The 27,096-nt window shown below is 39.7% G+C and overlaps 1 pseudogene; it reads right to left on the minus strand.

Annotated features, from left to right (window-relative positions):
• Positions 1-21,760: 21,760 nt before the first annotated feature.
• On the minus strand, positions 21,761-23,258 carry LOC143646283 (U2 small nuclear ribonucleoprotein auxiliary factor 35 kDa subunit-related protein 2 pseudogene; annotated as a pseudogene).
• Positions 23,259-27,096: the final 3,838 nt, after the last annotated feature.

Below are 27,096 nucleotides of genomic sequence, written 5' to 3' on the forward strand. Positions count from 1 at the left end.
CATTACTTAAGTAAAATTAATTTGCTTTATTCTTCTCTCTCAAATGTTTCTATTTCTATTTGAGAGTGAGAGAGGGAGAACCATTTGAAAATGTTTCAGACATTGTTCTTATTTGCCCCTAAATGCATCAGTATTATTTGCTTAGAACAAGAACCTTCTCCATCATAACCACAATAAAATTATCTTATGAACAGTCTGTGTAAATTTGTACAATTTTAAAATTTGATAATTTGTAAATTGCCCAAATGATGTTCTTTACAGCATGATTTTTCCCAGTCTAGGATTTAATCTATAATCACAAATGGCATTTAGCTTTCTTGTCTTTTAGTCTCTTTTAAACTGTAACAGTTCGCAAGTCCTTGTTTTTCATGGCTTGACCTTTTTGAAAGGTACCAGTTATTTTTTTAATATCTCCTCTTGTGGACTAGTGTTGTGTTTCTTACCAGTATATTCAAATAATCCATTTTAGGCAGAAATACAATGGAAGTAATGTTGTATCTTCTTAGTGCAGTGTATAGTTAATATTAACTAATACTGTTAATTTTTTCTTTATGATTCAGTAAAACTTTGTTTACAAAAGCAGGTGGTTGACAGGACCTGGCCAACCTACAGGGTTGCCTAAAGGAAAGGTGACTGCTTTCATGGAAGCGAAGTTTTCTTTCTTTTATTTCCCAATTTTACTGAGATATATTCATGCACCAGACAGACTATCTAAATTGTACCATCACTGGCTCACAGTATCACCACTCGGTTGTACATGCATCCCCATGACTAATTTTAGGACATCTTCATTACCCCAGAACAGAAATAAGAAGAAAAAACAAAACCCAAATCCTCCTGAAACCCATACTCCCCACTACTGTTGACCTGTAGTATTGGTGTAGTAAATTTGTTACTGTTGATAAAAGAATATTAAAATATTACAGTTAACTAAAAGTCCATAGTTTGCAACAGCTATGTGTTTTTCCAGAGATCCCTCTATTTCTATTATGTTTTAACATTTGTAGTAGCTCATGAAAGAACTTATTTACATTCATGACTTTAAGCAACCACTTTAAATCTAATCACCTACCATATGTCACTATTATTTATAATGACAATAAAGAGCTGCCATCACCTCTATACATCCCCAAACACGTAAATTCAACTTTGTCAACATTTCTGTACGTATTAGTAACGGGTTCCCTTTCTCTAGTTTCTGAGTATCTCTAGGTACCCTAGTATTCTAGATTTTAAGACTCTGAATTTACATATTCTAGTTAGTTCATATTAGTGAAATCATACAATATCTGTCCTTTTGTGACTGGCTTATTTTACTCAGCATTATGTCCTCAAGGTTCACCCATGTTGTCACATGCTTTAGGACCTCATTCCTTTTTACTGCTGCACTCATCTGTTGATGGGATCTTGGATTGTTTCCATGTTTTGCAATTGTGCATAATGCCACTATGAACATCAGTGTGTAAATATCTGCTTCTGCTTTCAGATCTTCTGGGTATATACTGAGGAGCAGCATTGCTGGGTCATAGGGAAACTCAATATTTAGTTTACCTAGGACCTGTCAAACCATCTTCCCAATGGCTGTACCATTTTACATTCCCACCAACAGTGAATAACTGCTTCTATTTCTCTACATCCTCGCCAATGCTTGTGGTTTTCTGTTTGTTTAATAGTGACTATTCTTATAGGTGTGAGATGATATCTCCTTATGGTTTTGTTTTACATTTCCCTAATAGATAGTGAAAATGAACATCTTTTCATGTGCTTTTTAGCCATTTGTATATTGTCTATGGAAAAATGTCTATCACATCTTGTGCCCATTTTATAATTGGATTATTTGTGCTATTATTGTTGAGTTGTAGGATTTCTTTACATATACTAGATATCAAACCCTTAATATACATATGGTTACCAAATATTTTCCCCCATTGAGTGGGATGCCTCTTTACCTTTTTGACAAAGTCCTATGAAGCAAAGAAGTGTTCAATCGTGAGGAATTCCATTTTATCTATTGTTTTCTATCATTGCTTGTGCTTTGAATGTAAGGTATAATAAGCCATCTTCTATCATTAGGCCTTAAGATGTTCCCCTATATTTTCTTCTGTGAGAAAGGGGTCCTCTTTCATTCTTTTGCATATGGATATCCAATTCTCCCAGCCCCATTTACGGAAGCGAGTATTCTGTTCCAGTTCAGTGGGTTTGGGATCCTCGCTAAAAATCAATTGACCATAGATCTGAGGGTCTGTTTTAGAACTCTGGATTCAATTACATTGTTCAATACATCTACCTCTGTGCCAGTACTGTGCTGTTTTGACCACCGTAGCTTTATGATAGGCTTTAAAAGTCAATGAAATTGAATCCAAAGTCCACTTATTTAGGTCCTTGATTTCTTTTAGCATCTTTGGTTAAGTTTATTCCTAGTTACTTGATTCTTTTAGTTGCTATTATGAATGGAATATTTTTTCTTAATTGCTTCCTCAGTTACTTCATTACTAGTGTATAGAAACACTACCAATTTTTGCACAGTAATCTTATTTCCCACCACTTTGTTAAATTCGTTTATTAGCTCATGTAGCTTTGTCATAGATTCCTTGGGATTTTCTAAATATACAATCATATAACCTGCAAATAATGAGAGTTTTACTACTTCCTTTTCTATCTGGATGCTTTCTGTTTCTTGTTCTTGCCAAATTGCTGTAGCTGGAACTTCTAGCACAATGTTAAATACCAGCAATGAGAGTGGGCATGTTTGTCTCATTCCCGATCTTAGGGAGAAAGCTTTCAGTTTATCACTGTTGAGTACAATGCTGGCTGTGGGCTTTTCATATATGCCCTTTCATATCATGTTGAGGAAGTTTCCTTTGATACCTACCTTTTGAAGTGTTTTTTTATCAAGAAAGGATGCTGAATTTTGTAGAATTACTTTTCCACATCAATGGAGATGATCATGATATTTTCTCTTTCAGTTTGTTAATGTGTTGTATCACATTGATTGATTTTCTGTTATATTGATTGGTTTTCTTGTGTTGACCCACTCTGGCATGCCTGGAATAAACCCTACTCAGCTGTGGTGTATAATTCTTTTAATGAGCCATTGAATTCAATTTCAAGCATTTTATTGAGAATTTTTGCATCTATGTTCAGTAGAGAGATTGGGCTGTAATTTTCCTTTCTCATAGTATGATTATCAGGTTTGGTATTATAGTGATATTTACTTCATAAAATGAATTAGGTTGTACTGCCTTTTCTTCATTTTTTGGAAGAGTTTGAGCAGGGACAATATTAGTTCTTCTTGGGATATTTGGCAAAATTCCCCTGGGAAGCCATCTGGTCCTGAGCTTTTCTTTGTAGGAAGGTTTTTGATAACTGATTGAATCTTTTAAATTAGAATTGGTTTGTTGAGGTCTTCTATTTCTTTTTCAGTCAGTATAGTTTGTTCTTGTGCTTCTAGGAAATTGTCTATTTCATCTAAGTTGTCTAGTTTGTTGGTATACAGTTGTTGATAGCACTCTCTTATGATTATTGCTATGGGGTCCATGGAAATGACCTCCCTCTCATTTCTGATTTTATTTATTTGCATCTTCCCTTCTTTTGACTTTGTCAGTCTAGCTAAGGGTTTGTCAATCTTGCTGATCTTCTCAAAGAACTAATTTTTTATTTTATTTATTATCTAAATTGTTTCTTTTTTGTTTTCAAATCACTTTAATATTTGTTATTTATTTTCTCCTACCTACTTTAGGGTTAGTTTGCTGCTCATTCCCTAGTTTCTTCCATTGTTCAGTTAGGTCTTTGGTTTTAGCTCTTTCTTCCTAAATTTATAGAGCTATAAATTTCCCCTTTAGTATCACCTTCACTGCGTCCCATAGATTTTGGTCTGTTGTATTCTCATATTCATTTGTCTCCAGATATTTACTGACTCCTCTTGCAATTTTCTTCTTTGACCCACTGATAAAGTGTGTGTTGTTTAACCTCCATATATTTTTGAAAGTTCTGGTTCTTCAGTGGTTATTGTTTACCAGCTTCATTCCATTATGATTAGAGCAAGTGTTTTGAATAATTTCAATCTTTTTAAAGTTATTAAGAATTGTTCAGTGCCCAGAATGTGGTCTATCTTGGAGAACGTTCCATGAGCACTTGAGAGGAATGTATACCCTGGTGTTTTGGGGTGTGACAGTCTATATAGGTCTGTAGGTCTAAATTCATCTATCAAATTGTTTAGGTTCTCTATATCTTTATTGACCCTCTGTCTGGTTGTTCAATCAATCCATAGAAGATAATGGTGTGTTGAAGTCTAACACTATTATTGTAGAAACATCTGTGGCTTCCCTCATGTATTGGGGTTCCTGGACTGGGTGCATAAACATTTATGGTACTTATTTCTTCTTGGTGAATTACCCTTTTTCTTAATATAGTGTTCCTCCTTGTCTCTTATGACATCTTTACATTTAAAGTCTATTTTGTCTGATATTAGTATAGCTACCCCTTTTGGATACTACTTGCATAGAATACCTTTTTCCATCCTTTAACTTTCAACCTATTGCATTTTTGCATCTACTATGAGTCTTATGTAAACAGCATAAAGAAGGATCATCTTTTAAACCCATTCTACCAATCTGTGTATTTTAACTGGAGATTTTAATCCATTTACAAAGTTATTACCATAAAGGCAGTCCTTGAATTTACCATCTTGTCCTTTGGTTTTTATTTGTCAGATCTGTTTTTTTACTCTATCTAATTATGCTTTAAATTACTGTTATTAATGCTCCTAACTTCTGTGTCCTCCTTTTTTTTTTCAACCATCAGAACTCCCTTTAGTATTTCTTGTAGTATTCTCTTCTTAGCAGATTCCTTTAGCATATGTTTATCTGTGAAAATTAAAACTCTCCCTGACATTTGAAGGACAGCTTTGCCAGATGAAGAACTGTTGGCTGGCAATTTTTCTCTTTCAGAATCTTAAATATATCATACCACTGCCTTCTCACCTCCATGGTATCCAATAAGTAGTCAGTTCTTAGTTTTATGTGGCTTCCTTTGTATATGGTGATTTGCTTTTCTCTTGCTGCATTCAGGACTCTCCTTCTCTTGACAGGCTGATTAGTATGTCTTGAAGCGGTTCTATTTGGATTTACTCTATTTGGAGTTCATTTGGCTTTTTTGATTTGCATATTTATGTCTTTCATAAGAGTTGTGAAGTTTCCCCTAATTATCCCCATAAATAACCATCCTAGCCCTTTATGCTTCTTCTTCAGGAACACCAATGATTCTTATATTTGTGTGCTTTGGGTTTTCAATAATTTCCCTGAGATCCACTTCAATTTTTTCCATTTCTTCTTTTGTGCATTCAATTTCAGTTGCTCTGTCCTCTGGTCTGCTTTTTCTTTTTTATACCTCTTTAAATCTGCTGTTGTGCGTCTCTAGTATATTTTTAATCTGAGCTATCGTACCTTTCATTTCCAAAAGATCTGCTAATTTTTAATTTATTCTTTCAAATTTTTCTTTATGCTCTTCTAGTACATTTAGGAGATTTGTTTGAGCATCTTTGATTAATTGTTTTAAAACCTGTCTCTCCTCTGGCTTTTTAATTTGGTCATTTGTATTGCTATATCTTCTTGCGTCTTCATGTGCTTTGTGATTTTTGTTGGTTTCTTGGCGTTTGATTTTCTTGATAAGTTAATTTTGAAAGTTGATTTCCCTTGCTCATCTAGCTTTTTGTAGTTGCGTGGATTTGCATTGAATGTCTCTTTTGGCATTTGCTATGTTACTTATTTCCAAGCAAATCAGGGTCTATGCCCCAAAGGAGGTGTCCCCCTTTAAAAAATTCTATTAAGGACCAGACAGAAAAGCAGTTTGCCAGACTGCACTTTTCCGTCTTCCCAGCAGATGGCGCTTGAGGCTACCTCTTCCCCACCCTGCCCCGCGCTGGCCCCGGCAGCATGCTGAGCCCGGGCCCAACCAAGCCACCATCAGTCAAGGCCTTGGTTCTCCATGTGAGCTGGAAACCATTGACGCTGGGGCCGGGGGATGAGCATTGCGAACCTTGGCAGAGACTCCGCTTGTGAGCACAATAGGTCTGATGATTCCCAGGCTCTCATGCAGAAAGACCCCAGGCTGCGGTGATAGGTTCAACTTCCCCAGCCCACAGCTAGCCCAGGAGTGGTCTGCTTTTCACCAGCTAGCAAGACCTGGATTTGTTTTAGGGCGCTAATTGGATGGTTGAGTCATCCATATTTCTCACCGCAAACAGGGACAGATTCCTGCCTAGGGTGCATGGACCAGCTCCAGCGGGCCTGGGATAGGGTGTGGAGAGACTCCGAAAAGCCGCCTTTCCCCACAGCTTAGGCCCTTCCACTGGTCTCTGTGTCTGGATGTAGGTGGGGAGCTGTCCCACTGCTGTGAGAGATTTTACAGGCTGTGTCCCCGGTGGGAGCTGGGAGGGATCCCGGCTGCTGACTCTGTGCACTTCCTGAGCTGCAGGGCCCTGGGGAGGGGGCGGGGAGAGGACCTGCTGGTATGGAAGGAAGTTTCCTACCTGACAGTTTTCTTTTTCTTTGATTTAGTGTTTGTACGCTCCTTCTCCACTGTATACCTTCTTCCAGAGTTCTGGACAAGAGAGAATTGTCCCTTTTTTTGCTGACTCTCTGGGGAGAGGTTTTCAGTAGCTGCTTACGTCATCATGTGATGACATCACCAGTAATGTTCCTTTTGATCACTTGGTTAACAGATTTCTCTACCAAATGTTACTAGTTTTTCTTTTGTAGTTAATAAGTAACTTATGGGAAAATACTTTTGAGAGTTTTATATATTCTATCTCTAGGCAAACATTCACCCTTAATTTTTGGCATCTATGGATTATTCTTCTCTAAATTGATTATTAGTAAGATGATTGCCAGAAAGTCATTTTCTAGCTCGATCGTCTTTTTTATATTTATAAAAATTGATTCAATATTGACAAGGAATGCTTTCCCTTATTCATTTATTCATCTATATATTTACATGAACATAGATTCTTATTTTATGCAATGGGTTATAATCTGTTACTATATTTATTTATCTGAGGCTCAAATGTTCCCAGATTTTACAGGAGAGAGCCCTTTTAAGCCCACTCTTATTTCCTTTTGACATCTCCTCATGACTGTTGAAGAATTTTCTTATTTTTCTGGCACAATAAAATGCTCCACTATCATTTTTATGTTTCTGCTCCAAAACTGGAATTAGACATTTCTTCAAAGTTTGAATACCTTTTGCTTGAGAGTAGTAGAAACAAAGATTAGGGTGCTAGATGTGCTCATTGCTATGGGAATACCATGTCTTCTACCCTTGCTTCTACCTCAATTAACAGAGGTCGGAAACGTGAGTGCGTGTGTTTGTATGTCTGTCTGTCTATCTCTCTATGATCCATCTATATAGCGAAAACTTCCAAACTATCATAAGTTTAAACAGATAACTTCTGTTATAATCCGACATCATCTCATTAATGCTAAACTTCTCCCAAAACTGCAAAACCTAGATCTCATTATCATTAATATATTTACCTATATGCTCAACATTAGACTATGATAAAAATAATTACAAGAGTTGTTAATTTACTCCACTGCAAAAAACTAACCTGCAGAGTAGAATTCAATATTTATTTTTAGATTTATTTTTCTTTAGGCCTAGGGTATACAGTCAAAACACGGCATACGGTAGTTACTTGGGTTGGTTAATATTTGTCCTTCAATGTGGTTATTTATTTGAAATACATTATATTCCTTTGCTTCTGTTTTTGTTTCTATTAAAAATTTTCTCAAACTAATTTATTTTATTAAATATGAAAACTTTAACATGTTTCAAGTAATCAAAGTGTGTAAAAAGATAGACTCAAAGAAGCAACAATAAAATATCAGAAGACTTCCACTGCTTTCTCATCCTCCTCCCTCTGATAATAACTTCACAATATTGCTGGTTTATCTTTCTGCATTTCTTTTTACAAGATACTTGCATGCTTGGGTACACTTTATTTCTCCTCCTTTTTTTAAAAACATAAAATAGCATTCTATATGTACTATGTAATATATGTAATTTTTACCTTTTGCTTTAGTTTTCACTTTAAAAATACATAGTAATTTTATAGCGATCTATCTCATTCTTGTTTACAGGTGCAGAGTCTATCATTGTGCATATGTCCCAAAGTTTATTCAATATCTCTACTATGCTTGGGAATTTAGATTGTTTCCGGTACTTCTACTTTCAATGTAACTTGATATTTGATCAATTTTTGTGGCTCTTTCATGAGTCCCTCAGAACCAAAAACTGTATGTTCTCTCTTATCAGAGTATAAATATTATTAAATATTGATAAGATATACCTTATAACTACCTTATTTAATTTATAACCACATATCTACTTTTCTGCAAGTATATCTTTCAGGATGTTAAATTTCCTCTCTTGGTTCTTTTTCCTTTCACTGCCCAACTTTAAAAGGCTCTTCTCCCTGACCCCCACCTCCCCAGAATTATTGATTTTCCAAGACTGACATGTTGAGTTCATTCACTTTTAAGCCCCTACTCTATTGAAAGTTAACTGATCTACAAGAATTCTTTTTGGATATTTTTCCCTTAGGATGGGTTTTCTCTTTCTGGGGTGATTTTGGTTCTATCCGCAAATTTTCTGAACCCACCTAACTCTCTGTAAAGGCTACTCTGCAAATAGCTTTACTGGAAATTAGTGTTTCTTTTTAACTACAGGTAATTTTAAGTTTGTTTTGCTCTCTCCTATTTATACCGAATACATGATATTTGGAGGGTATTGGATAGATGCAGATTTAGGCAACTGCTTGTACCTTAGCCAAATAATTAAAATTAAAAAGGATATTATCAAAAGTGATGACTTTACTTTTGGAAACATTTTCACTTAGACCTTCTTTTCACTAATAATTTGACATCAAATTCAATTGAGCTTATTTTTGTTTAATTATCATTACATATCACTTTTTCTAGAAGGAGACAATATCTTTTAGTACTTAAAGAAGAGATACATGCATCCAGATCTTGTGAAATTATTTTCACTTTATTAATAGAAAAGAATAAAAAGAAATGTGATATAGAAACAAGACTACTACCCTGTTCTCTGTTATTGATTGTTACATATTATCGGGTTGATAAGTAGTCAATTTTTGTCGAAGTTGGGCTCTCAGATTAGTGATAAAGCTCAAGGTTCAAGCATTATGTACTGGAACTTAATATTAAGCTGAAGCTGCTTAATTCATAATGTGTTCCTTTCCACAAAGGCTGGGAGAAAAGAAGGAAATCAATAAAAGCTCAGGACAAGCTTATGGTTTTCTTGACAAATCTCTGCAAGTTAATAAAGGGTGCAATAGTGATTGATAATAGAGTAGTCTAACCAAAAGTTTCTGTGAAATTCCCATAAAATGTTTCCCTGAGAAATTAGGACATGTAGTTTTTCAAAGATAGTGACAGGTATAAAAATAAATGCAATGTTATAAAATAACAGATTCATGATCATTGTCTTATTTTTGTTGTTTTATTGAGCGACAAATGATTTATTTTTACCATGAATGTCAACAAGAGCATGCAGTTACTACAGTTAACCGGGTTTGTCAGCTAGTTATACACTTATAGGAGACTTTGAATGAATATATTGGCAAAATGTCTTTGTTGCCTCTAGCAAAGGACACGAATATTAGATTTATTGATTTCTATCTACAATTTCCCCAGTTTCAAGGAGTTGCTCAAGGGATGGTTGGGGTTTTATATATTCTAGGGCTTCTTTTTCCTGGCTAGCATGAGGGTACAGTGGGTTCTGCTATGTACTCAAATGCCATGGAGGTGAGAAGGCAAAATCAGAAAAATAGACAGTATGTCTAAACAGATTGAGTAATTAAAGTGAGACTACATAAGTGGTCCTAGATGAAATTTAATTAATTGGATGCTTAAACTTAACAGAGAATACTTGCAATGGCATCAAGGAAATTATATTTGGTGCCTGGTCATCCTGCTGGCCTAGTTACAAGTTTCCCTTTGAATTGAACACCCCAGCTCGCCCTGCCCTAGATGCAACTGCAGCCAGCAAGCCCTGCACCCCTGTGTGGCTTGGATGATAAGAGCTGTCCCTATCTTCTCGGAAGGGCCCCTTACCTTTTCGTATCACAGAGTTTATTAGCAAGGCCTGTATCTCCATATAGCTTGGGAGATAAGAAGCTGCACTCAGCTTTCCAAACCACCTGCTTCTGTTTGAAACTTCCAATCCCTGGTGTCCTACCTCTATCCTCTGGACCACAGTAAACCACAAGAGGTTCTTCTTCCCCACCCACTCTATGGACCCTTGCAGAAGTTTAGTAAGGTAGCCCAACCTGCCCTCTGCTGTCCTCATGACCCACCTCCCCTTCAGGGCCTTTGATCTAACAAAGCTGATCTTTCATATATTCTCAGCTGGTTGGCTATTTGTGTTTGCACCACATCACCCAAAAAGCTTCCACATAACATGCAAAACAAAATTTTATCCTGAAAAGCCTGAAATATGTCCAATTGACAAGTTCAGTTACACCTAATAAGACACACAAGAATTTTTTTATAATAAGGACACTATATATTTTTAACTGATTCTGGTGTTCTTGCAAATCCCCTGTAACAAAACATTTTAAGGGTGTTAAGATTTCATGCCAACATTTCTATTTCTATTTTTCATGCAATTATATTTATCTGTATACACTTCTTTATTGTACTCCATTCAAACAAGTAAAAATAAAAATTTGTAGCAGCAATGCATTCCTTTGATCAACTATGACATGCAAAAATTTGCCTTGGGATCATCAATTTGTAGGTGTATTTGTCAGGGTCCCAATGACACCTTCAAAGAAGTTCTTCAGAAGACTTGAATGAAAGCATTATATGCAAGGCTACTCAAAGGGTTCAGGAGAACCAACAGGGAACAGTAAAACATTCTAACACTAGCTATAGTCATCAGCACCACCATGTCTGAGAGTGCAAAGAGACTTGACTGAAATCCTGGGAAGAGCTATAGCATAGGTAAGCGGACACCAAACAGAAGCTGTAGCTTTCAAAAAAGGAATATATGGCTTTTGCCAAGTCATAGCTCTGGCAGGAAGGAAAACAAAGGAATAGATATCCCCAACTCATTTTCCTCCTGCCCTGCCCTGTCTCTGCTGATGCTCTTATTGGCCAAAGCCAATCAGGACACAGAGGCAATGAGTCCTATTGATAATCTCCATTATGGTCAGTCTCAAGGATAAATTAGGATAAAGACAGGTAGAAAGAAGATCTGCATATGCAAAATGGAGAATATCCCACCCAGTAGGAAATGAGAAGAAGATCTCCTTTAAGGCTCAATCTCTTTCTCAGATTTTTAAAAAATATATGTAATTTGGTAACAACACTCATCTGACATCTTCCCCCTAAGAGATACGCGACCTTGGAAAAATTACCTTAAAATCCTGCTAAATCTAATTAATCATCATTGAAATATATAGAGAAATACCTATATAATAGGGTGCTAAATTGGCGTGCTTTTTCTCAGTTCCAGTTGAAGTCCCAAAGCCCAAAAACAGAATAATAAATGAGGGTTACATAACCTTCTAAAGTATGGTAAGTTACCACAGGAGCAGTACTTAAAAAGGAAGTCAATGAAAACTGTTTTTGTGTCCCTTTGTCTTCCTCAACTGCTCTAGTTTGATAGCTGCCAGAATGTGATATACCAGAAACAGAATGGCTTTTAAAGGCGGGAATTTATTAAGTTGCAGGTTTGCAGTTATAAGCCTATGATAATGTCCAAATTAAAGCAAGGCTATAGAAATGTCAACCTAAGGCATCCAGGGAACGATACCTTGGTTCAAGAAGGCAGATGAAGTTCAGGGTTTCTCTCTCAACTGGAAAGGCACATGGTGAACATGGCAACATCTGCTAGCTGTCTCTCCAGGCTTCTTGTTTCATGAAGGTCCTCTGGGGGCATTTTCCTTCTTCATCTCTCAAGGTCTCTGGCTGTGAGGGGTCTTTGGTTCTTGTGGCTCTGCTGTGGCTCTTAAGCTTTATCCAAAATGCTTCATCTTTTAAAGGTTTCCAGTAAACCAATCAAGACCCACCTAGAATGGGTGGCATCATATGTCCCTCTAATGAAAGGTTAATACCCACAACTGGGCAAGTCACATCTCCATGGAAATAATCAAATTAAGTTCCCAATTTATAGTATTGAATAGAGATGAAAAGAAACGGCTGCCTCTGCAAGATGGATTGGGATTAAAACTTGGCTTTTCTAGGGCACATAATCCTTTCAAGCCTGCACACCAACCTTGAGAAATTAATAAGAATGGACTAAGAGGGAAAGGAAATCTCTGGAGTGAGATTTTGGTGTTATACGATCTCAGCCTTACCCCCATGCTTCTCATTTACTTTACCACAAGTGAGAGAGGGGACTCTGGGAGTTCATGGAACATAAAAGCTGGGCTTCTTTATGGTTAGGTAATCATTCACATAAATATCAAGAAGAGAACTGCACTTGGGCGGAATTGAATTTCCCCTGAGATACTAATGCATGAGCATTTCTTTTGACCTGTGTGGATCTGAACCACATAGGAAGGAGCCTGCCCAGGGTTATTTTGAATCCCCCGAAGGGCACCACTTGTAACAATGTGGACTGTTGGATGCCCCTTGGCAAAGAAGTAAAATGGTAGCTGGAGGGCAGTGACCTCATCACAGGAAATGCAAGTGAAGTTTATAAGACCGGTCCCTGAGAAACCCACAAATTTACATCATAGAAGAAGTCAGTTCTGCACCTCCCCCAAGTCCAGGGAATCCCAATACACAGATAACAACTCTACTAGTCAAATAAGATCTTTTACGTGATGTAAAATAATTCTTCTCTATGTCCTAAAATAATAATTCATCCATGGAATTTGAGGATTAAAAGGCATTTCAGAGGACATCTTTTCTAAGATCTTTTCCAACCTTGGCTCTCTCCATTAATTTCTTTCTGTAACCTCTTCCCAGTTTCAAGGGGTATTTCCTCCTCATATGTTTTGCTATTTGTTGAATAAGCATGTTTGCTGTTTCATATCTTTACTTGAATTTACAGTTTTTGATCACACTTCTTGCATATTTTATTATTTTTGACAAAGGCTCCTAACTCTTCTGTGCTCTCCTTAAATTAATTCCTTTCTTCACGCTTACCTGTGCTATTGCTCGCTCTGGATCATCCTTACCTGTGCTATGATTTTAATGGGCTGGAATACTGTACAAAGGTATCATCTTCCTTCACTGCCTGCCCCCCCCCCCCCCCGCAAAGCAAAACAAACCCCATACAAACCCAGACAGATCCTGCTGGATTCTGGACAATTGAGTATACTCAGAATGTTTGCAGGACCCATGAGGAGCACATTGAACACCAGGAAAAGTTGAAAATTAATGATAGAATGTCATAATAAGATATGATGAGCAAAAATAGTAAATAAAAGGAAACAAAAATCGGCAAAGCTAAAAGTAAACCGAAATTCTTTCTGCTCCTTTGCTTTTCTGATTTCATTGCAATTAGAAACTATATCCAACTATATCCCATTTCTGTTCCACTCTGCTTTTGACATTCTTGGTAATTATCCATGTTAGAAGCCACTAATATGGTGACAGGCTATTTCTTGATATAAATATGAAAATATAAAAGGGCAGACATTTTTAGTGATTGATGTACTTGAGAGTCATCATCAAACTGCGGGGATTGTAAAATGTCATCCGAACTAGCTGCTGAGCCCAAGGAGCTCAGGATGCTTAGAGCAACATCTTTCAGCATTAATAAGCCTATCAGTATGCCTCTTGATGCCTCTATTTTTCTATTTGATATATATATATATATATATTTTTTTTTTTTTTTTTTAACATGGGCAGGCACCGGAAATCGAAACTGGATCTCTGGCATGCAGGTGAGAATTCTGCCACTGAGGCACCATCTATCTGATGGCTTTCTTCTATCTATTTTAAAATACTTTTTAAAATATTTTTTGATGGGCAAGATATGTTCACCAGAATCATTGCACAGCTATTCCCATAAACCTGTAGTTTCAAAAACTAACTCATGGCTAACAATGACGCACAGTTATTTTCTTAGTACAGGGCTGAGGAAATGATGTGACCTGAGCGCTCCAAACATGGTAGCAAAACGCCCTCATTTAAACCACAGTGATTGCATTTTAAGTTCTATTTCTGATGCACATGAAAAAGTATCGTTGAGTATATCTTAGCATTCTCTGCCTTATCACTAAGATTTCTAGAATTGAAGTTGTGCCGTCTGGCAATTCACCTCTGCCCACCCTCTGGCATTCTGTGCATCCCCCCTACAGGGTAATTAAGCTATAATGTCATCTCCTGATGGAGAGTGGTATAGCTACTATAGGTATTATGGAAATATTTGACAAAAGTAAGCTCTCAAGTGAGATCTGTAGAATTCTGATTATGGTATAAATTAATCATCAGAATTAAAGTCCTTTGTCCATAGACATGGGGTCCCTGTCAATAATTTTGTCAAAACAAATGGTCAATGAATCATGAGCTAACTGAGTGAGCAAGTGATTATTCCAATCTAATGACACCAACATCTTTGTTACAAATGACTAGGTTGTGAATAAAAGAAGAACAAAATTCAAATAGTTTCCAAACTGCATAAAATGAGAAATAGACCCAGACTTGGCTCTCAATGCATTAGGAACTGAAGATTGTGCTACAGATAAGATGGGAAGAAACTACACACTTAAAATTAGTATTGAGAGAGTATGTCAGACGTGTTTGAGTATAAAACACGTCAAATAAGGTTACTTGAAATTACTTGATTTTCAGGAAAAAGGATATGAAACAGATTGTAGCTTCCAAAGATGGGTCAAAATAAGATTTCCCATCCCACACACCTATCTGAAATGTGGCCTTGCCATTTTCTACTCAAGATGGGGAATCTTTCCCTCCCTTCAATCTAGGCTCTTTTAGTGAGTTGGATGAACAGTAGGTTGAAGGGTAAGCAACGTTCTATGTTTTTTGTAACTTTCCTTTTTGGGACATTCTCTTTCAGCACATGGCCATCTTGATGTTCAAAGCCCAGACCAAGTGGAAAGGCCTGTTTAGGTGCCTCAGTAATCCAATTTACTCTATGGTGATATTTCCTTCACTTTAACATCACTTAAATTATTTAACTTCGATATTCAGTTGGAATTCATATGTTCCAGGAGACATTAACTTATGCTGAATTTTCTAATAGACATACTGTAAAGAAGGATTTTATAAAGCTTAACAGTAGCTAATTTTTCCTGCTTAATTTAGCTATTTACATATATTTTAGCTTCTGAATGATAGAAATATCCAGCAAAAGCATTTGTGTCATTTTATATTCACTGCTATGCATTTGGTGTGAGTTAAGAATTGTAAAGAAAAGAGTTATGGGCCCCATCAGGCTAAGAAAAACAACCCGGGACTTCCCAGGGGCGGCTATCTGCTGCCTTTGTTATGCAAGGTTATCTGCTGCCTTGGTTATGCAAGGTTGTAACTGCTGGAGGAAGTTTATCTAAGAATGCAACTGAGAAGGTTGAGTAAGGGAGTTTTGCACAATGAGACAGCTGCTTCTTACATAAAGCAGCTCCCAAGACTCATGCGCGAAAAATGTTTGTTATCTGCTTCTTGCAAAATGTTTGTTATCTACTTCTTGCAAAATGTTCATTATCTACTTCCTGCATAAAGCAGAACCTGTAACTCATGTTCAACCCTCAACCCCCACCCCCTTATCCTGGCCCTTAAAAGGCTTCCCAAACCCAGGCTCAGGGCTCTCTGTTCCTGCGTGTTCAGTGAGCCCCACGCATGTGTGGTAAATAAACCCCTTGTGTGTTGCATGAGAGAATGTCTCTTGGAGTCCTCCTTTGCATGGCAAAACTCTCGAATTCTTACATTTGGAGGTTCCACCGAGATCGGCTCTTCGTAAGGGGAGGCTCCAACAGCTCTTTCTCTCGGGGTAAGTGAGGCCTTTTTGTCTGAGGTGCGATCGCTTAGTCTGTCAGACTGGCAGTGACTGTCGGAGAGTTGCGTGAGCACTCCCCGACCGCAACTGGCAGACGTGTTCAGGGATTGCAGGTCACTCTCCCGAGGGACGCCTCGGGATTGGGGGACCTCCGGGGATGCCTGGAGGCTTCCTACAGGGCTGACTCTGATTCTGTTTCCCTTCTGACGGGGAGAGACTCGATCACAGTCATCAGGCCAGTCTGAGCTGTGTCTCTGAAACTGTATAAACATGGTGTGCCGGCTCTGTGTGTGTCTGTCTGTATTTGTGTGTTAGGAATTGTTTTTGTTTTACCAAAGATGGGTCAGGGAACGTTGACTCCACTTTCTCTGACCTTAAGACACTGGTCTGAGGTCAGGGAAAGAGGTCAGAATCTATCTCTTATTGTAAAAAAGGCAAATGGCAGACCTTCTGCTCAGCCGAGTGGCCCTCTTTTAACGTGGAATGGCCTCATGAAGGAGCTTTTCATCTCCCCTTGATTCGGGCCGTCAAGTCAGTCATCTTCCGCCCTGACCCGTATGGCCACCCGGACCAGCAGCCCTACATCATGGTTTGGCAGGATCTGTGTGAAAACCCACCTCCATGGGTAAAGCCGTTTCTTACTCCTCTTGGTCAACATGACTCTCCCTCTGTACTTCCAATCAAGGTGCTGGCTCCTTCTCAAGCTCCGAAACTCTATCCTTCCTTACCTCCTGCAGTCCTACCAGAATCCCAATCGGATCTACTCCTCTTCAACACAGGTCCTTCTTCCCCTCCTCCCTACCCTTCAGCTCCAGCACAGGACCTCCCTTCTCTTAGCTCACCTTCTCCCTCCTCTAGTTCTCTCTCTCCGCCCTCTTCCATTCCCTCTCTGCAGGTTCACCAACAGACGATCCCAGATGAACCAGGACCGGCACACAGTACACGAAGCAGACGAGCACAGAGCCCATCTGATGTGGCGGTCACTCTCCCCCTCAGACCGTACGGGCCTCCAGTGGATGATAGACACGGGGGAGAAATGCCCGCTCTACAATACTGGCCCTTTTCCTCCTCTGACTTATATAACTGGAAAAATAATAACCCTCCTTTTTCCGAGGCTCCCACTAGGCTGACTGAATTGGTGGAGTCCCTTATATTCTCTCACCAACCCACTTGGGATGATTGTCAACAACTTCTGGGGACTCTCTTCACCACGGAAGAGCAAGATCGGATCCTCCTGGAAGCCAGGAAGCAAGTTCCCGGACAAGATGGGAGACCCACCCAACTCCAGCATGTCATCGATGATCGGTTACCGCTGCGCCGCCCTAATTGGGACCCGAACACCTCTGAAGGTAGGGAGCATCTGTCCATCTATCGCCAGACTCTAGTAGCGGGTCTCCGAGCAGCCGCACGCCAGCCCACCAATTTGGCCAAGGTAAAAAAGATTATTCAGGGAGTGGACGAATCGCCCTCAGTCTTTTTTTAAAAAAAAACTAATGGAAGCATACCGTAGGTGTGCTCCCTTTGACCCTCAATCAGAGGATCAAAGAGCCTCAGTGGCCATGGCCTTTATCAGCCAATCAGCTCCAGACATTAGACGCAAGCTGCAGCGCTTAGACAGGTTGCAGGACCTAGCCTTGTGAGATTTAGTCAAATAAGCAAAAAATGTGTTTTATAAGAGAGAAACAGTGGAGGAAAAAGAACAAAGGAGAGAAAGAGAGAGAGAGGAAAAAAAATTAGTAAGAGAAAAAAGAATAATACAGCTAATTAAGAACCAAATTAATTCTGCCCTAAGCAGGCCCATTCAAGTGCATTATCACCGGCTTCATCTCGCTAACCAAGGTATGAATCCAGAATATCTGACTGCTACCCACCCTCTCGGGTAAGAATCCCCACTCCTACGGGAGCAGCATACAACTCGAAAATATGCTTCTAGCTTATGCTATGATTGGTACCGCTGGGTGCAAGGCAAAGCACTGCAAAGGAGGGCCAAAACAATTAAAGGCCATTTTCGAGCTCCTTGAGAAGTATGCCTCATCTTGCATAGAGGTTCACTCTACAAAAATTCCTCTCCCCAGAAAAACAGAGCCATAAACAACCTGGGGGATGAGGCCTCTACTTCCCCCAGCAAAGGTTAATGCCAAAAGAATGCTGGATCAGCATTCTTCCTCCATCCTTTAAAAAAAAAAACAAAGGGAGGAAATGTTGGGGACAATTAAAATAGCATGTATAAAATCCACCCTCAGCGATGCCGGAAACATGCAACATGGCCGCCAGGGCTGAAACAAAGAACTAGCCATTGACCACTGTGCTAGCCACCAAAGAGGCTCGGACCCAGTAACCATGGGTAATAGGCGAGCAGATAAAGAAGCAAAAGCGGCAGCATTAAGGGACCCTATAAACTTGGTCCTAATAACCAAAGAAAACCAGCAACCCCCTGAGACACTGTCTGAAGTTACACCCCAAGGAGAGTCGGAAGCCCTAGCTTACATACAGCAGGTCCACCAGCTCACTCACCTGGGGACAGGGAAACTACAGCAGCTCCTGCAAGACCAGAGGGAATTGTACCCTCTGGCAGCCTCAAAAAGGAAAGAACTGGTAGATCGCGTAGCCAGAGAGTGTCAGGCGTGTCAAATCGTAAATGCCTATCCCACCAAAGCTCCTAACGGAAAAAGACTAAGGGGAACTCGACCTGGGCAGTTCTGGGAAGTTGACTTTACTGAAATTAAACCTGCAAAATATGGACTTAAATGCTTACTAGTTTTTATAGACACCTTTTCAGGATGGGTTGAAGCCTACCCAACTAAGAGAGAAATGGCCCAGGTCGTAGTCAAGAAGATTATGGAAAAATTTTTCCCCGGTTCGGTCTACCAAAGGTAATAGGGTCAGATAACGGACCCGCATTTGTAGCCCAGGTAAGTCAGGGTGTGGCCAGGATATTGGAGATTGATTGGAAATTGCATTGCGCATACAGACCCCAAAGCTCAGGACAGGTAGAAAGAATGAACAGGACAATTAAAGAGACCCTAACCAAATTAGCTATAGAGACTGGCTTGAAAGATTGGACCATGCTCCTGCCTTATGCCCTGTTCAAGGCCAGGAATACCCCCTCTGCTCTCATGTGTAATCTAACTCCTTATGAAATCTTGTATGGCGCGCCACCTCCAGTCAAGGACATGTCCTCCATTCTAGAAATTAATAGTTCCCTTCATACCCCCCTTGCTTGACAGGCTGCGAGCCTTAGAAAAAGCCCAGCGGTTCCTGTGGCGGCAGCTCTCCACCTCCTACCAGCCAGGGAACAACAGAACTCCGCATCAATATCAGGTGGGAGACTTCGTCTATGTCCGCCGCCACCAGGTACAGACTCTTGAACCTCGCTGGAAAGGACCGTATCAGGTACTCTTGACCACCCCCACCGCAGTCAAGGTTGATGGCATCGCATCCTAGATCCATGCATCTCACCTCAAACCTGCGCCTTCGCCCTCTGAGTCCCAATGGAAACTGGAAAAGACTGACAATCCTCTCAAGCTGCGGGTTCGTAGGGTTACTACTCCTTCTCCTCCTTCCCCCAGGGGAACCCAATTCCAACCCGCATAAGCCTTGGAAATGGACAATATCCAGATAGGAAGATGGGAAGACTATAAAAACTTGGGAGGGAGCAGGGGAGCCTTCTTTCTAATGACCCCTTGTAGTCTTACCATTCATTAATTGTGTTATAGGACCATGTATTCTAAATAGAATTATACAGTTTTTATAAAGGCAGATTGGAAATGTCAAATTAATGCTCATCAGACAACAGTACTCAGTATTAAATAACCCAGAAAATCTCTAAGATTAGAGATATGTACAAAAAGGAGTGGGGAATGTAAAGAAGGATTTTATAAAGCTTAACAGTAGCTAATTTTTCCTGCTTAATTTAGCTATTTACATATATTTTAGCTTCTGAATGATAGAAATATCCAGCAAAAGCATTTGTGTCATTTTATATTCACTGCTATGCATTTGGTGTGAGTTAAGAATTGTAAAGAAAAGAGTTATGGGCCCCATCAGGCTAAGAAAAACAACCCGGGACTTCCCAGGGGCGGCTATCTGCTGCCTTTGTTATGCAAGGTTATCTGCTGCCTTTGTTATGCAAGGTTATCTGCTGCCTTGGTTATGCAAGGTTGTAACTGCTGGAGGAAGTTTATCTAAGAATGCAACTGAGAAGGTTGAGTAAGGGAGTTTTGCACAATGAGACAGCTGCTTCTTACATAAAGCAGCTCCCAAGACTCATGCGTGAAAAATGTTTATTATCTGCTTCTTGCAAAATGTTTATCTACTTCTTGCAAAATGTTCGTTATCTACTTCCTGCATAAAGCAGAACCTGTAACTCATGTTCAACCCTCAACCCCCACCCCCTTATCCTGGCCCTTAAAAGGCTTCCCAAACCCAGGCTCAGGGCTCTCTGTTCCTGCGTGTTCAGTAAGCCCCACGCATGTGTGGTAAATAAACCCCTTGCGTGTTGCATGAGAGAACGTCTCTTGGAGTCCTCCTTTGCGTGGCAAAACTCTCGAATTCTTACAATACATCCTCAGACATATTGTTTCTTTTAAACCACATTATTTTAACTTTTTATTTTGAAGTTCTTCCAAACTTAGTTACAAAAATAATACAACCCTTATACAGAGAATTCTAAAATATCGCTATCTTCCACCCCCCACAAGATACTCAGATCCACCAATTTTAACATTTTGCCACATTTCTTGTACCATCCTATCTATCTATCAATTTAATAAACCATTTTTGAACAGTTAAGCATGCGTGATATACATCAAGCTCCTTGAACATTTAAAACTGCCATGTACATTTCTTAAGAACAAGGATATTCATTTACATCACCACTTTTAGTTACCTAGTTCAAGAAATTTAACATTGCTATAAAACTTAGAGTCTACATTCTACTTTTTTTTTTGCATGTCCTAATAATGTCTGTTTGAATATTTTCCCTCCCTTGATAAATTCCATCCAGGATCTTGTATTGGGTTTAATAGCCCTTGTTTCTTAGTTGCGCTTTATTGTTTTCAATTTTGGGAATATATATATATATATATATAACATGTATATATTTATGATATACTTTCCCATCTCAAACACTCCCAAGCATACCGTCAATGGGATTAATCACAGTCACAATATCACCACACCCTTACCACCCTTCTTTACTAAAACTTCCGCATTTCCCCTAACAGAAATCTTACACTATCTCACCACTACCCCTGCATCTTGCCCCAGGCAACCTGCAATCCAAGTTCTGTCTCTAAGAGCTTGCATGTCCTCTGAAATCTTCTTGTAGTTACCATGGGGCTTTAATTTAACATCCTCAATCTATTACAATCTCATTTGCTTTCCTGCCTACTTAACTTCAATAGACTATACAAACCACGGTCATCTACTTCTGTCCCCCCACCAGTATACTCTGTCCCACAAATTATACTTTTAGTCATTATGTGCCCCAAACCAAAGATGTATCAGTAAAGTGTTAGCAATTGCCCTTGAGATCCTGCAGGAATTTAAATAGTTGTACACTGAAAATACAATAATACTGGCATTTATCTTTATGCACATCATTACCCTCCCCAGAAATCTCTTTATCTTCATGCAGCTTCGATCTATTTCCTATTTTTCTTTCTGTTCAACCTGCAGAAGTCTCTTTAGATCTCTCATAGGGCTTTTGTGATAAACTCCCTTAGTTCTTGTTTATCTGGGAATTGCCTAATTTCTCCTTCAGTTTTTTGTTGTTGTTGTTGTTTCACAACAAGATAGGTTTATTTGGCTTTGGGACTCGGCAGGTTTCTGCCTCTACTACCTGACCTCCTCCCGCCACGGCCTCTTGACCTGGAGGAACTCTGGCTGTGGCTGCGGCGGCTGCGACTCTTACTTCTCCGGCTCTGGTGGCTGAGGCTCCGGGTGGGGCTCCTGCTCAGACTTGGGCTCCGGCCCCGTTTCCTTCCTCTTCTTCTTGAACTGCGCCTTTCCTGGCTTCCTGACGTGTGTTTGTGGGATTTCTTCCTCCTGTGACTACTTCTCCTTTTCCTCTCAGATTCCCCATTTCTTTTGTAAGAATGGTCTGAACTGGGACTCCGCCTCCTCCTCCTCCGCCTACTATAGTAGTATTGGTCGTGGATACCCCTTCTCTCTCTCCTACGTGAGTCCTTACCAAGGGAGGAGCCAGTCCCATCTGGAGACAGGTATAGGTCTCTATTAGCGTCCCCAAATTCATTATTGGGATTTCTGAACACATGAAGAAAGTTGCAATGTTTTCCTCTTGGGCACTGTTGTATTTCAGATAAACCACAAATTGCCGTTTTCCATCGGGTCACCGGGCAGAATTCACAGTGAAGCTGGCGACCGGCATACCATCGCCCATTGAACAGAGACAGGGCTGCTTGGCACTCTCCTTCCGACTGGTACTGGACATACACATTGCCCCTTAGATGAGGTTCCAAGTTGCAGCTGACCTTGAACTGAATCACTTTCCCCACATTCTTGAACTCAGGGAGCACGTCCTCGTAGAAGTCGAGGAACTGCTGGTAGGTCTCGTCCTCAGTGTGCTCCAGGCCGGCGTCAGGGTCCTCGGCATCCCGTCCGCACTGCTGCATTCCAAACGTCCTAAACATGCCTCTGATGAGCAGGGTCGGGCTCGAGGATGGGGAGTTATGTGTACGCGAGCATCTAGCTCCAAATCTGCAGGCTCCTGTTTTCCTGTAGAACGGACAGTGTGCCCGCTCCTTCTCCACGACTCCTAAACCCGCGGGGGGCTCCGGGTTTTGCCACGCGGCGCCGCTTCCCAACTCCCTTTCGGCCCGAACCAGCATCTGCCGCGCGGCTTCCCCTCGCTCTTTCTTCTGCTGTCGTCTCCGCTCCTCCTCTTCCCTTTCTCTTCTCTGCTGTTCTTCCCCTGCTTCCCTTAACTTCCTCTCTTGTTCTGCCTGCCGTCTTCTGACTGCCTCTTCCTTCTCCTTCTTTACTCTAAATTCTTCCTGCGCCTTCTGCTCCCTCCGCAGCCACGCCTCATGCAATTTTCGCCTCTCCGTCTCCAACCGCTTCTCTCCGTCTCGTTGTCGTTCTTCCATAAAGGCGTCTTCCTCCTCCTTCTGTGCGAGCCCCGAGTCTCTCAGTCGAGCGAGTTCCTGCCGACGCTTCCTTCGTTTCTCCTTCTTCAGGGCGGCCCGGTACTTTTTGTGACCCGCTTTCTCGGGGAACAGCATCTCCCCGGGAGCCGCCATCTTGCGAGCTGGCCCCGCCTCTCGCGCGCCTTCAGTGTTGGGAGAAAGTCTTGCCAAGTGCAGGAGAGTTTTGGGCTGGGATTTTTTTTTTTGCTTTCAGCCTTAGGGTTTTTAATTCCTGTGACTGTGCCCTTCAGTTCTGTTTGGTTCCTTTCCTAATTTTCACCCCTATGGATATTCTTTTAGTATTCATCTCTTAATTTCCTGATTTCCTTTAGTTCTCTGTCCATCTTTCCCTTTAGCTCTCTGTGCATATTTAGGGCCATTTTCTAAAAGTCTTTGTCTGCTCTGTCCCAGGTTTGGTCCCCCTCACCAAAGGTTTCTAATAATTTAATCTTCTTCTTTGCCTGAACCATCACTTCTCGTTTCTTTGTGTACTTCTTTTAGCCTGTTGTGGAGGCTCACATAGTATTTTACATAGTAAATATGAAAGAAATATGTTTGCAGACAGCCTTTTTTGGTCCAAGGAAGGATTTGGGAAACCATCTTTATACAACCATTTCTTTTTTAATGGTGATTTGCTTTGAAGCTACTTCTATTTTGTGAATTATTTTTAGGCTTTGCTAATGCTGGAAGTCTTTCTAGATATCACCTCCAGAAAATACAAAAATAAAGGGAGCTTAACAATAAAGGGGGCACTTTTTGACACTTTAAATGTAATTGACAACTTAACATTTTCAAATTTCGGTCATAGTTTTATGGATATTTCCATTGTTGCTATTCAATTGAAACTGAAAGGCTTTTCTGCTTTCATTTAAAAGAGTAATAACATTGATCACTTTTTTTCTGATTGCTGGTATACATACTCACACATGCACACATTCCCAGAAATATTGTGCTAGTTTGTACTCTTTTCAGTAGTCTATGCTAGTGTCCAGTTACTTATTAATTTACAGCAATATTATTTTCTTAAGCTTTACTTTCTTGACAAATGAAAATAACCCTTCATTTATATTTTAATTTGTATTATTTGCACTTCTGTACTTAAAAGTAAGATTGAATATTTACCTTGTGTCTATTGGCCATATGAGTGTGTTTTGTGACTGTGGAATTTCTAATTAAATATTAACAGATTTCAAAATTAGTTTCCCATTTTTAAAACATGCCAAAAATTGATACTATAGAGAACCCCAAACTAATATAACCCCATGATGCTATATGTGATAGCTTTGGACATGTAGGCTGAAGTTCAGTCCTTAGAACTCCCTTTCTAGGATGTTTATACTAGTGTGCTATGGTATGCTATGGGCGATATTTCCTTTTGAGGGAGTTAGAAAGTGAAAAAGAGGCAAAGACCATTTTGTAGCATACACACACTTTCTCTCTGTTATTCAAACATAATGTAGATCATGCTTTGCCAGTTTGATTAATCACTTTATTTTAAATCAATCAAAAGGGAAATTTTCCTGGGTGGGCCTCACTTAATCAGCAGAAAGCCCTTCTAAAAATGGGCTTAGACTTTACCTGGAGGTAGATATTCCCTCCTCTGGACAAGTTTCACCTTGTGTTTGGGATTCCAGCGGACTTATTATCTCCCCTTCCTGATTACCTTATTTATCAGCTTCAAACTTGCTTAACTGTCTCCCAAAATTATATAAACCAATTCCTTTTAATAAATACTTTATGTGGATATCAATCTCAGTATCTATATCCAAGTCTCTTTATCTATAGCTAATAGATAACAATTTAATCTAGAACCACACCTATATTTACATCATCCGTTTGTATCTATCTGCTACTCGGTAGCTTGTCTGGTTAAACCCTAACTAATATAGAATCTAATACCAGAAGTCATTCCTGAGGAAGAGAATACCAAGGATGAATTCTCTGAGCTAGTTCTGGGTTTTTCTGCAGTTTGTTCTCTAATCTGATTAAATTTAAAGGCAAAATCACTCTGTTTCCAATGGTAAATAAGGCACAAGTAGCTCACAGCATAAAGTGGCAAAAGAGTCACTTAATTGTCTCCTGTGGATATCTGCAACCGAGTACCTTTAGAAGGTAAGGCTTTGGATGACAAAGGATTTTCTACCTTAAAATATTTTGGTAAAATAAGGGTACAATGGTATTGATTGATTTATTTGATCCATGCTGGAGAAAGCAGGGAAAGAAAATGATGCACTGAAGATTTCAAATTCCCAGCTCAAGATTTGCATAAATGAACTGAAAGTTACTATAGCTGCCCTGAAGGCACATGCAATTTGCATAAGGAAGTGACCCAAATGTCCATGACCTCTAGCCCTGCTACATTACCTTCTGTCTCTAGTCCTGTGCTATGACTCATGGAGCATTCCCTATAGTCAGTTGACTGAAGAATAAAAAATTCAGGCCTGGTTTACAGATGTCTCTGCATGATATGGAGGCACAATAGAAAGGGAACAAGAGTATATGACACTACCATTATGTGACATCACCTGTATTAGTGAGGGTTCTCTAAAGAAACAGAACCAACAGAAGATAATTGTAAATATGAGATTTATAAAAGCATCTCATGCAACCATAGGAATAGAATTGTCCAAAATCTGCATGGCAGTCTGTGAAGCTGGCGGCTCTGACAAAGGGCTTGGACAAACTCCATAGGAGAAGCTCTCTGGCTGAAGAAGTAGGGAAAAGGTCTCTCTTCTTCCTTAAAAGCTTTCAACTGATTGGATTATTTTGTTGGTGGGAGACACACCTTAGTTCATCACAGATGTAATCAGCCACAGCTACTATCAACTGACTTGATGATTTAATACACCAGCCTTCTGGTTTATCAACCAGCCACAAAATATCCTTGCACCAATGGTGAGGCCAGTGCTTGCCTGACCAGACAACTGGGCATCAGCACGTGGCCAAGTTGACAGCAGAACCTAACCATCAAATTCCTGAAGATAAACGTTGAAGGAAAGTCCTCCCTTTGGTTGGAACTTCCCTGGCTTTTCATTTTATATGAAAAAGTGAGAGCACCAGAAGTATGAGTCTATATTGATTCATGGACTGTGGCCAACAGTTCAGCTGAATGGTCAGGGACTTGGAAGGAATACAACCAGAAAATTGGTGACCAGGAGCTCTGGGGAAGTGGTATGTGGATCTCTCTCTGAATGAGCACAGAGTGTGAAGATATTTGTGTTCCATGTGAATGTTCATCAGAGTGACATAAGCAAAGTAAAATTTTAATAAGCACTTGGATAAGATGACTTGTTCCACAGAAACCAGTTATAGACCCCTTCCCTCAGCCACTTCTGTCACTGCCAAATGGGCTCATGAACAAAGTAGCCATGGTGGTAAGGGTGGAGGTTATACATGGGCTTGTACTCACCAAGGTGGAGGCTACAGCCACTGCTGAGTGAGGACCCAACTGCCAGCAGCACTTATCAACAGAGTGCTCGAAGAATGGTGTCATATCAGGGGCTCACTGTGGTATGAGTCACCTATCCATGGTAGATTTACCACATTGGACTGCTTCCACCATTTTGATTTGATCAGCTCATCATCTGACAGATTTTTAATATTATAGAAGAAATATCAAAATAATTCAATCTTTACCTAGTATGAACACTTTTTTAATAGCAATTGAAATTTTGAGTAGCTTCCTCTCTATTTTACAACATCATTGGTAATGACATTTGATGTTAAGATTTGTGAAACTTGGGGAAATATATATCACTTTCTTTCATATAAGCTAAAAGGTTTTAGGACATTTAAAATTTTCTTGTGCAATGACTAGTCTTGGGTGCATTTGAATTGACAATATTCATTAATCCATTTTTGCCTTATTTCTCTCTCTCTAGAGGGTCATATTATGTGTTGTACATGATGAAAAGCCAAAGCGCCTTTCATTAAACACTACTGAATGAAATTA

This window comes from Tamandua tetradactyla, chromosome 9 (assembly GCF_023851605.1).
Source record: "Tamandua tetradactyla isolate mTamTet1 chromosome 9, mTamTet1.pri, whole genome shotgun sequence".
In the NCBI taxonomy this organism is placed as follows: Eukaryota; Metazoa; Chordata; class Mammalia; order Pilosa; family Myrmecophagidae; genus Tamandua; species Tamandua tetradactyla.